A 12,644-nucleotide genomic window follows, 5' to 3' on the forward strand; every position below is an offset into this window, starting at 1 on the left:
ATTCTACCTTGTAAAGAAAATGATTCCACGCCACGCAACACTGCGCAATGGAGCAATTTAAAAAAAAAAATATTGAGGATTATGAAAATAAAAAAATATTTTTGTTCTAGCACCAACAATGAAGTAAATATCACGCAGGTGCAGCGTGTTGTCTGGTCTGTGCTAGGCAAGTAATTGTAAAATAATACATTAGCCGTGCACTAATTATGTGCACTAGGTAGGAAGCGCCCGGCCGGACCTCCTCTCCGGCGATGCTTTTGTACGCTTGCTAAAACCTTTTTTAACTGGTGGACGCATACTGCCGGAATCTATTGACAATACCAATCGAGATCGCGCTGGATTTTAACAGTCAGTAATTCTCCAACTTTACGGATTTCTGATTCATGTAAGTCTTAGAGTAATAATATACTAGAGACCGCACTAATATTTGTACAAATCGTTGACATACTCGCAAAATAAAGCTCTCCCTTTCAACTCGGTTCCATTAACGTACAAAAAACAGAGACAAACAATTTCTGTTAAAAACATACTGTGTAAACGGTATGAAGCGACTTTTTAAAGCGCGCGAAGTTCACACCAGTGTGATCTGTCAAACGTTCGGTAGCTCTAAAGTGCAAACATATTGATATTTTTACGTTAATTGAGCGCAATTAAAAAAAAAAAACGCTATGGCTATATGTGCTTTGAATGGGTGCTTCAACCGAAGCTCGAAAGGAACAAAAAAAATCAGTTTTCACAGGTATTAATTAAAGAATTCATGTTTTTTACTGTATTCAATCTTTGATATCAAATATTTTATATTCTTAACTACAAAACCACAAGTAACTTCCACCATTATTTAAACAATCCTTGCACTATTTGTATCAATATAATAAACATCCGTTTTGTATGCGTTTTAATGCACTTTTAATATGTTTTACTAACAAGAAATCTTGGCTAAATTATAATAATGCAACTTACCTATTTTAGTCGGCATCTGAATGTATCTCTGTCTCTTTTTCTCTCATAATATGAACGCTAATTTGTTGGTAATGGACAGAGACGGAATAATTTTTGTCTTTGTTTTTTTTTTCGTTACAAAAAATTCAGGGCTGTGCTGAAATTGGTTTAGTATTAAATATTTAACTATTTACAGTTTTCCAAAGGATGAAAAAAGGCTAATGAAATGGATTCGTGCAACAAATAGGGAAAATTGGACTCCCAAATACCACAGTGCAATCTGTTCCGCACATTTTTTAAGTGAGCACTTAGACACAACGAAAACAAAGGTCCGTCTAACGGATTTCGCGGTGCCTCAATCTAATTTAAGAGTACCCTTGGTTACACAAAAGGTTTTTATTATATTTTTTTTCATCCGCTTTGACACCACCATAAAAAATATTTGGTAATGACTATTGACTAATAAACCACTAACTTACTATTAACTAATACAGAATAATATTTTCAGATTATACCAAACTAAAATGTGTCCTCCCCGCCTGTGTCAGAACAGGCGCTTACATTTAATGCAGGCAAAGATGTTGTAAGTATGTTAACACCATACAAAATTTGGTGCAAAATTCACTCCTTACTATCATTTTTTTATACAATGACTTATGACTAATAAACAACTTACTTACCACTAACTAAAAAATAATAATATTTTCAGATAACACCAAACTCAAATGTGTCTTCTCCACCTGTGACAGAACAGGCGCTTACATTTAATGCAGGCATAGATGTTGTAAGTATATTGTGTGTAATACAAATATAAATACAGCATGAAAATAAATAGAAAAAAAATTATTGATTTCATGTTTACAGATCATGGAGAATTCAGATAGCCTTGAACCCGTAACTCGCGCCCCCATACCTGAAACCCCACGAAAAATAATTTTAAGAAGAATTTTAGATCGGCGTAATACGCGAATTGTCAAATTAACAAAAAAAATCTTGACATTACAACAGTCGAAACGACAAATTATAGAGGACAAATTAAACAATATGTATACTTATGATGATGATGATGATGATGATATTCCTGAATTTATGTGTCCTGAATATTTATGCAATAATTATGTTAAAAACTGTGTAATTTATATCGCTGGATTTGTAGTCAGAAATTTAAATAAATAAAAATCTGAGAAATGTCTTGCAGCTCTTACAGGATTTAAGTCGTCTTTAGAAAATTCTTTAATTGCACAAATATTTTAACATCTTTCCAAAACAGTTTTTTGTTTTCGGATACATTCAGAAATATTCTATTTATTTGGATTTTTTTGCTAAACGGAAATATTTCGACTCTCTGAATAAATACTGTCGAGGCCTGAAGGGTTAAGTTAATGAACTGAAATTTATTTTATAATTTTATGCACATGATAATAACTTTCTAATTGTTCATATTTATAATGTAATATATTAAAATATATATACTAGAAATTGCATTTGATTATTTATGACTCACGACAAAATACCTAATTGTTTTAACTTTTGACAACCCTGCATCAGTTTGTAGACCATGTAATGATTTTAACCGTCTACACTAGCTTTTTAACGAATTAATATTTTGTTACGTTTGATTTTCAACTTCTCGCGGTTTATCAACCCTTCAATCTTAACGAATTAATATGTCACGTTGTGTAATTTTTTGTTTCGACAGTGATTAATTCATTGAAGGATCCTTTTAATTGGTTGTGGTAACTTTGGTTCTTTTTAGATGAGGCGTGTTACATTCTGTATGGTTTGAAAATAAGACAATGACCGACTACCCTGATTTTAACTACCTTTTCCTACCTTGTTTGCTCGCCCAAACGTTTCCGGTTGCTGCAGTCGATAATGTGCTAATATAATGAGACAATTAATTACAAGTACATGAAATTCGCTATAGACAATTCAATTCAAGATGCACAAAATTCTTAGTTAATGATTTGACTATGGATTGTTAGTTTTGTGAGTTATTTCTATGAGTAGGTATTTTCGGGAATAGCTAGAGACAAAACATGTGTTGCTTTCGATTGGTCTCCGTCCAAATCCCATCCATCAACGTGACCAGCTCGAGAGCAGCCAAGTTGATGGTCCAATCCAACACCTCCAGAAATTAATTGAATATCGCTCAGCGACAGATGAAATAATGACATGTTTTGCCTCCTGCCGGAGGGTGATGAAGGTGGGATGTGGGTCCTTGTTGGTAAATGATGATGTTGATGATGATGATGATTGAAGAAGATTCATCTTATACCATTAGGTATAAGGAGCTGCTCCGGTCCGGTGGCATGATAGCCTGGTGTCAGGAACCATTTGGGTCACGTGGGTAGCGCGAGGTTTAGGTCGCGTCAACCTCCCCCAAATCAATGATGAGTTAAGCTTCGCCAGTATGCCGAAAGTTAGGAGTCCACTCTACTAACCTCAAACATAAACATATACTGAAGTGGTTTGCATCAGCAACGTCGGGAGTTCGGGAGTCCCGTGAACACCCCTCTGGTTTACGCTCGTAAGGATAATGATGAATTCAGCTTCAGTTTGTTCGACTTCGCCTCTGCAGTCACGCTACTCCAAATAGCTCCTGGCTCCAGTCTATACAGCTTCTCGTTCCAGTAAAGGTAATGACACATATTTATCATATGTACAATACAGAACATACTTCAAGTCTTTCGTCCACACTCAAAATAGTCATTTCAATATTTAATTTGAATGAGGGCGTCCATCCGACATAACGAATGTTTCCGAGACGGGAGATTTTACCCCACTTCAAAGTCATGGTCATTCGCTTTATCGTTTGTTACCCTACGTTCGCTTCAAATATCAAAGAATGGTAGAAAATGATATCCTCGACTTCCGGCGCTAAGGATCAGGGATACTGGAATCATCAGGTCGTGAATCTGAAATCATCCGATCTCCGTCAGCTCAAACGGTTTCAGTCAGAGTCAATTTCCAACCTAATTCTGGATGACTTCTCCTCCTATAGTGGGGTAAGTACTTATTGAATTTGACAGGAAGGACGTCAGAAATCGCCGAAACAACTTCATATTCGTCACGATCCCTTCGTTCTGTCAGCGAGAAAATCCTCCCCATACGCCAGACAAGAATAGCATAGCCCTTATCCACTTTGTTCCTTCGTCTACCAGCTAACTCAAGTAGGAAAGCCCATTAGCAATCTTCGTTCCCTTCGATTTGAACTCCGTGAAAGCGTCCTCTCACCAGCTGAAAATACTCGAAACAGGGGTCCATTCAGGGTGACTATCTAAGGCTGGTCCGCCAACACCTTTGACAGAAACCGATGCTTTTACGGGAATAACTCAACCACACCTGAGCAGGGGAAAAGCCGGCGCTGCTCTACTGAAATAGACTTTATCTCGGTATCCAGGGTTATCGACTTTGCTAACACAAAAGTCCCTATTAGGCAAGCCAATCACAAATTTCGTTCTCTTCGCTTTTGTCGCTTTGATAAGATAGGACAGCCTACGGAAAATTCGTTCACTTCGTCCCCGCCAAACTTATGAAAAATGAAAATATCACTTGACAGAATAGGAATGCCAGACAGATGCATTCTCTCGGCGGCTAGCTTCAATCCGCTGCGTTATCCCGATTCAAAGATGAATGAAAATTATATGCTAACAGAGAAACCCCTGTAATAACTACAATAGACCGTAGCCTTCACAAAGTTCGTAAAACGGACTTGGAAGTAGGTATTAGTGGTACGTAGGTATACGCACGTGGCTCTAATAGTTGAAATAATGGTGCGCTCGCGGCACACGGGTAAGTGAGAATGATGTTTGAATAAGTTATATTTAATTAAATATATTTTATGAATTCCGTGAAGAATAAGCTGAATTCCCAAGGAAGATACGATAACTCATTGTCAAATAACAGGCATTGAAGCATATAATTAACCGTTCCATTCGTTACCACTCCGCCTATAGGTATCTGATTGTTTCGACTAATAACCGTTCGCCGAATTATAAAAACATCGCATAATTACAATGGTTTATATTTTATAAATTTTGACGCTAAATATAACTACTGGAGAATTATTAAATCATTTTAAATTGCAGAAAAATTGTCTAACTCATAACCCAAAATAATGCGCATTGTTCGATAATCTACAGTTAAACTAACCAAGTCCCAGGCGGCCTTAACACAATAGGTGATTTATGGCCCCTCTTGCTAACAGGGTCCGACCTCAATTCTTCTGCTGAAGAATTTTAACATAATTACCTATAGTATTCAGGTTAAATACTCTTACTTCAAAATACAATTGAATTATTTGGTTAACATAAAGGAAAATAAGGGTTAGTAATTAGATTATAATAGACTTACCGATACATCTTAGTGTCAACAATCCAAATAATTATAAGAAACAACCACACACACATGCAGTAAAATACTCATGTTGTTAGAAAAATCACTCCTTCTACACTAAATGACTTTAGCCGTGTTCGCGTCCCGACGATTAATTCTTGTTGACGCGCTTCCTAGTTTTTACTGACTCGACTATCTTAAAACGCTGACCGATCCTGATTATTCCCGACCGTCTCCCAGACCTTGAAACTCTGACCCCCTTGACTCTATTTGATCGTCTCTCAACGCTTTCAAACTGACTATCTTGAACCGCTTTTTTCACCCTCGACCGCCCCTTAGCTCTCACCAATCTAGACTATCAAAAACTGATTATCCGCCCGCGCTCCTTAACCACGACTATCGACTTCCTTCTCCCGTTCTTTCACGCTGACTATCCGCCCGCGCTCCTTAACCACGACTATTCCCTCGCGCTCCTGAATCTAGACAATCTTCCCCCGCTTTTCCACGCTGACTGATCTTGATTATTCCTGACCGTCTCCCAACGCTTTCAAATCCAGACCCCCTTCCCAAACCAACCCCCAAATCGCCATATGCGATTTCTAATTTATGTCTCCTGAATTCTCGAAATTTCGTGTATCCAAGGACAGAAACGCACTAAAAGACCCCATCAATTATGAGCTCTAGAACCCGTCACATTAATTTAAATCGTTTCAAAACCAATAAATTGTTACTTCTCAAGTAAACTGTCCAATTCTTTGTTCAAAGGATGAAACTTGCCCCTTCCAGTCTAGTGGCGTGTTGGCCCACCAGCATTTTAGCTCGGCTTACAATTATCAACACGGTCTAGGATGTATTAAATAATTATGATGTAATAGTTTTATTTTTAAATCTTCTTGCGAGATTTTAATTTAATTAGGCAAATTCCAAATTCGTCCTGTTAAAATGTTATTTACCTCGCTATTCATAATTATAATTCGTCTAAATCCTCAGAAAATTAAGTAACTATATTTAACGGCGTATTTCATACTTAGAAAGTCACTTAGTAGCATTGCTCAACCTAGTTGAATTGTTTCTTATTGATCTTGTTAGGGTTTTTTTTTCTATCCGCCCCAAACTAAATTCGTCGCTACTCCACTGAATAAAATCTAAGAATTCAAACCACCCCGGAGGTCTCTGACGATACAGTGCATGTTCCTATTTTTTTCTCTAGTACCATAATAAATCTAAGCACTTGTTTTAAAATCAGTTGTCCAACATCTGGTAATTCCCTATGTCGTGAGACCAACTGAAAATTTCTTTCCCACCATAATAAATCAATAATAAAAAAAATTATCCCAGGGCGAGTCCATCACAACCATATGCTCTTTGGTCATCTTTGGTCCAAAACCACTTACAACATTTCGCATAGTACGGTCTCTTGTATATTATTACTCTATGATGTAAGTACACAGTTTGTTTTTATTGCTGTATTTAATTTTTTTGTAGATATATTTGTAAAAATATCTTAAAGGGGAATTATTAACACAGAATATATAATAATAATAACATAGCATTTATATAGCGCAGTCCAGTGTCATTTCACTTCAAGTGCGCTTTACTATACAAACTTAAAAACGGTAATTTAGTATTGGTGGACATGTTCTTAAAATTATTCCTACAAGGTGCCTTACCCAATACAGATCTAATATTATAACACTACCGTTATATAACTTTACCGTTTTTAAGTTTGTCATAGAAAAACGCATCTGAAGTGAAATTACACTAAACTGCGCTATATAAATGCCATGTTATTATTATAACTAAATACACTGTTTATACAAAGTGATGACAAAACTTAGAATAACAATAACCGCAGGACAGGACAAAACAAGAACATTAAAACTAAAACACAATATAAAACAGGATACAGTTTGTGCTCAGAAATAAGAATCTTCTGAGCAGACAATTAAAGAAGGTACAATATGGAGGCAACCGAAACCAAAAATATATTAAAAATGTTTAATTATCTCCTAGAATTTGAAACAACTCTTCAAATCCTTGTGTTTTGTGGGTAAGAATATTTCATCAAAAGGAAACTGCATGTAAACCCGTAAAACGGGTACCTAACACATTCTTCCACTTGTCACTCCGGAGATACGGAAATTTTCTTTGTTTTGTAATGCTCTGTTCGAAAATGAAAAAAAAGAGAGTAAAATGTATACATTTCTACACATAAAACATCGCTAAATGGTTAAACACTGAATTAAAATTTAGTTTATGGAGTCGTTTGACATAAGTAGGCTTATTTTCAGATAATAGTTGGGATGTGGTGAGAACTATGTAAAAAATTTCAATAAAATATATGTATTATTTTAATGAAATAGCCGTTTAAACAAAATCAATTTCCTCGAATGGGACCCTTGTACCTGAACTGTGTTATTATACATTATTAACACATAATATATAAATATGTATATATTTACATATACATAATATGTGTGTTAATAATGCTCTGTTAAGATATTTTTTAATGATTAAGAAAATTAATATATCTACAAAAAAATTTAAATACGGCACTAAAAAAAACTGTGTAATTATGTTAAACAGTAATCGCCAAAGTTGGAGAATTAGTGGCTGTTAAAATCAAGCACGATCTCGGCAGCTATTGTCAATAATACTCCGGTAATATGCGTCCACCAGTTAAAAAAGGTTTTAGCAAGCGTACAAAAGCATTGACGGAAAGAAGGTCCGGCCGGGCGCTTCCTACCTAGTGCAGGTTCGTAATGCACGGCTTAGTGTAAGTACCTCGTCTTCATTGTTTCAGTATTTGGATTAGAGAAATACACTTCTTACGTGGGAGAGTAAGGGAGAAAGAGTACCGAGACTTTTTCTACTAAATTCAGTATTTTCTCGCTTACTCACCTACATAAGAAGAGTGTTTCCCTAATATTCAAAGATTAGGGAAAGACTCTTCTTATGTAAGCGAGTAACGAGATGCCTATACATATGCCCCGCCCTCGGTATGAATACGCGAGACGCGAGACGCGCAAGTCTAGCAAGACGCGTGAGACGTCCAATACTCGCAAGACTCGCAAGACGTGCAATACTCGCAAGACTCGCAAGACGTGCAATACTCGCAAGACTCGCAATACTCGCAAGACGCGCAGTACTTAAGAACAAATACTAAGTACGAAAGTCTCTTTGAAATATCTGTTCCAAACATCTGTTCTAGTAAATACGCTTCACCTCTACTGTGAGATACCGATCTTAGTATTAATACTCCTGAACACCTGAGTATCTGGGGACGGAAAGTAATAAATACTCAGCCGCAGTACAGAATTCTTTTGAGTAACGATTCCTCACAAATTTTCTACGTAAAATAGATTCCCCCAAAACTTAAATCCATCGTCCAGTGAAAATTTATTCTCCACAATGTTTTTAAGACAAGATCTTTTATGCATAGCACAAAGGGTAACAATTTTTTAACAAGCAATAATTATTTGCCTGAAACACTCATCCACATTGAAAAATCTCCTGATAAAAGATACATGACGCCAACGGGACGCGAACCCGTGTCCCTTTGATTTCCAGTCGACAGCTCGAATTGCTCGAACAGCTCGTTACATCGAATGGTATTCAATTTAGTATTACAGCAATGAAAATTTTTATAGTACACTGACAACTCATTATTTTTAAGATTACAATTCCAGTTGCACTCCTCTTCCAAACACAAGCCAACGCTTCTATGGAAGAGTAGTATTCAAATTCTTAATATGTTAAAACCTAATGTAAATACGATCCTATCCTAAGTTAGGTCTAAAAAATTAACTCTAGATAGCTCACGTCTCTCGACTGGTTTCATGAAGATGGTCCACGTGGCACATACTGGAACAAGTACTTAAAATACTACTGACACTGACTTCTCATATGGAAAGATTTCTGTGGGCTGTGGAGAATAACTTTTCACTGGACGATGGATTTAAGTTTTGGGGGAATCTATTTTACGTAGAAAATTTGTGAGGAATCGTTACTCAAAAAAATTCTGTAATCTGTACTGCGGCTGAGTATTTATTACTTTCCGTCCCCAGATACTCAGGTGTTCAGGAGTATTAATAATAAAATCGGTATCTCACAGGAGCCACGTCCCACCTCCCACCTCTAAACCAGAACCCAGAATATATGATAAATTTTTTGACGGGACAGCGCGTACGCAGTCCCGACTACCAAAAATTACGCGCCCGAGTTATCCGCATTAGGGATAATCGCAAGGGTCAGCCGAACCGGAGTGCAATGGAACAGCCTCGCCCTGGGGGTACCGCCTTATTGATCACGGTGTCCCCTACGCCAGGTAAGTATGCTGTGAAAAGGGAATTCGGTGCATAAACCAATCTGCTGGAAGTTAACACTTACGAACTGCAAGCGGATGTGGCGCCATCTATAAATTGACTTCTGTAGTCTAACATATACTTTGCTACAGAGTACGGAGCAAGAGTTCGCGAAACCTCAAATGTGTTATGTCCGTGTTAAATATTCACTTATTATATATTTCAAAAAATCTATAATCCGTTGGCGTCATGTATCTTTTATCAGGAGATTTTTCAATGTTGATGAGTGTTTCAGGCGAATAATTATTGCTTGTTAAAAATTGACAATGAAGGTGTTAAAACTTCCAGTATTACAATTTCCCCGCAAGCTTCCACTATAGTAACTTTTTACGTATATGAATATTTTTCAATTAAATACTGTTACTAAATGTCCAGTGTTCATATAAGCGAAACTATGGACTCATTGTTGCCTATTGATAATTACCATCAACCTTTCTCTATAAGCATTAATAACTTGTTCAGGGATAACGGTATAAAACCAAACATTTTTTACCACTATAGATTTTATAATGGTGACTTTACTAACATGAACGAACATCTTGCCCACTACGACTAGAAATCTATCTTTTGTAATGTCAATATTAAAGAAGCCATATTTAAATTTAATTAATGTTTATCCCATACCATGGCTTTGTTTATTCCCAGGAAAATTTTCTCCCAGCGAAAGATTCGTTTTTGGTTCAGCATTAAACTAAAACAATTGATATTTGAAAAAAAAATCTATAAGCTATTTAAAGTGACTTAGAGTGAAGTAGAGAATTGTCTATAATTGAATCAGCCAACTGCTATTAATCCTTTATTGAAGTTACCGATACGAAGTTATATCTCAACCCTAAACAATCTTGGCAATTTGTTTCCCAAAAGCGAGCTGATAATGATCTCCCTACAAGTATGCTTTATAATGAAACTCGTGCTACAAACGGTCTAGACTTTTAACCTTTTTGCTAAACACTTTTCCTCTGTCTATTATGTTGAAACTTAGTCTACAATTTCTCCACTAAATTTTGCGGATTTTATTAATTTGAATGATTGCAAAATCTCACTTGCAGATAAATTGCTAAATCTACCACAAATAATTTATTTTACTTTACGAATACCTTAAGCTCTTGAAGACAACTCTCAGGTTGATGTTCTTTATACTGAATTTTCCAAAGCCTTTCATAAATTTAACCACTCAACCCTTATGGCCAAACTACATGCCATCGGTATAAGAAATCCATTATTATCCTTCTTTAAAGAAAGGAAGAGTGCAAAGAGCTAAAATTTAAAAGCTAAGAGTAAAGCTATCTAGCGAATAGCGCCCTTTGTGGCAGCTGGACGCGTCATGCCGTCTCCAACCGCTTTGTGTTTTTTTAGTATTTTCAAGGGAAACGAGGCAACATCCCTTTAAAGTTATTTTAAAAATCAGTGAATCAACATTTTATATTAACTTACCAATTAGTAATCAGAACTTAATAATAATGTGACTAGAGAGCAGTGTTTCAAAAATGAATAATCGAAAATTGTGCTAAAAATATTCTAAATTCGCTTAAGTTGAACTTGGGACGAGAATCGGTAACTGTAGGTACGTCAGATGTTTTCAATGTTATTATTGGAAACTCTGAAAGCCCTAACAAGTGCCCAAGGTGATTTATTATCTCGTCCGCCGCCTTTTATTTCGGAACAATGCACCACTAACATAATCACCAGAAACAAGTGTACAAGGAGATGGAACGTCACAGCGGTGCTGCCAAGGTTTGTTATCTATGTGAGGATACTGTGACAGCGCTTAATTAGCAGCAGACACATACCTGGACGGATGACGAACCTCGTGCTGGCACTGTTGGTGGCGCGGTGCAATCTTTCGATGCAGTAGCTGGTCCAGTTTCCTCACCACCTGGGATTCTTGCTGCAGAGTCTCCATCCTCTACCTTCGTCGAATGTCACAACGGTGCTGCCAAGGTCTGGAATCCATGAGAGGACATTGTGTCAGCGCTCTATTAGCAGCAGACACATACCTGGAAGGATGACAAACCTCGTACTGGCACTGTTGGTGGACGCGGTGGACTCTTTCGCTGCAGCAGCTGGTCCAGTTTCCTCACCACCTAGGATTCTTGCAGCAGATTCTCCATCTCCGTGTCACCTGTTTCTGTACTTCATTTTATTTGACTTAATTTCAATTTCAATTTGTAATATTTATATATTTTTTTTGTAATATCTGCATTAACTGAACAGCGCCCCTGAGGTGATATTTCGCAAAAGCGGCACTATAAAAATCATCCAATAAATAAATAAATAAATAAATAATAAATAAATAACTTTGAATCTCTTAATATCATTGATGTAACGTCTGGCGTGCCCCAAGGGGCTCATCTAGTTCCGCTTCTTTTCAACTTATTTATTAATGATATTATTGGTGTCTTTTCTCACACGCGTTTTTGGCTTTTCGAAGACGATAAAAAGATCCTCAAAATAATTAAATCCTACCAAAATTGATTTCTTTTTCAATTAGATATTAAATCATTTAATGCTTGTTACAAAATCAACCGGTTGGAACTAAATGTTGACAAATGCACAATTATCTTCTTTGAGCGAAGAAACCAATTATTTTTTATTATAAACTAAATAATCTTTGCTTTTCTACTGCGCAGTTTATCAAGGACTTTGGTGTCACTTTGGATTAAAAGCTGTATTTTCGCGAACACATTAATAGTGTGGTTAATAAAGCTCTTAAGCTACCTGGCTTCATCAATAGAATTACCTCTGAATTCACTAATATAATTAACCAAAAAACTCTTTACTGTTGGAGGTTAGAGCTGAAAAGAGGCGATGAACTTGTATCAAAATAAAATCTTCTTTGAAGGACTTTGATCTCATCTGCATTTTCGAAATTATTAACTGTATGATTGACTCACCTACTTTGTTGCAACTCATCCTTTCAATATTCCTTCCCGTAGACTCAAAAATAATGATTTGCTTTTCCTCAATAAACTCTACGAATTATGGATACCATTCACCAATGTC

General features: G+C 36.4%; 1 non-coding gene across 1 annotated transcript; it reads right to left on the reverse strand.

Moving 5' to 3' along the window:
* Positions 1–9,450: 9,450 nt before the first annotated feature.
* LOC149409131 (U1 spliceosomal RNA) lies at positions 9,451–9,612 on the reverse strand. The gene has a single exon (XR_016305259.1). It is a non-coding gene; the product is annotated as a U1 spliceosomal RNA (small nuclear RNA).
* Between the last annotated feature and the right edge of the window lie 3,032 nt (positions 9,613–12,644).

Source organism: Hesperophylax consimilis, unplaced genomic scaffold (genome assembly GCF_061612785.1).
Source record: "Hesperophylax consimilis isolate HC1 unplaced genomic scaffold, BYU_Hcon_1.0 scaffold_35, whole genome shotgun sequence".
Classification (NCBI taxonomy): domain Eukaryota; kingdom Metazoa; phylum Arthropoda; class Insecta; order Trichoptera; family Limnephilidae; genus Hesperophylax; species Hesperophylax consimilis.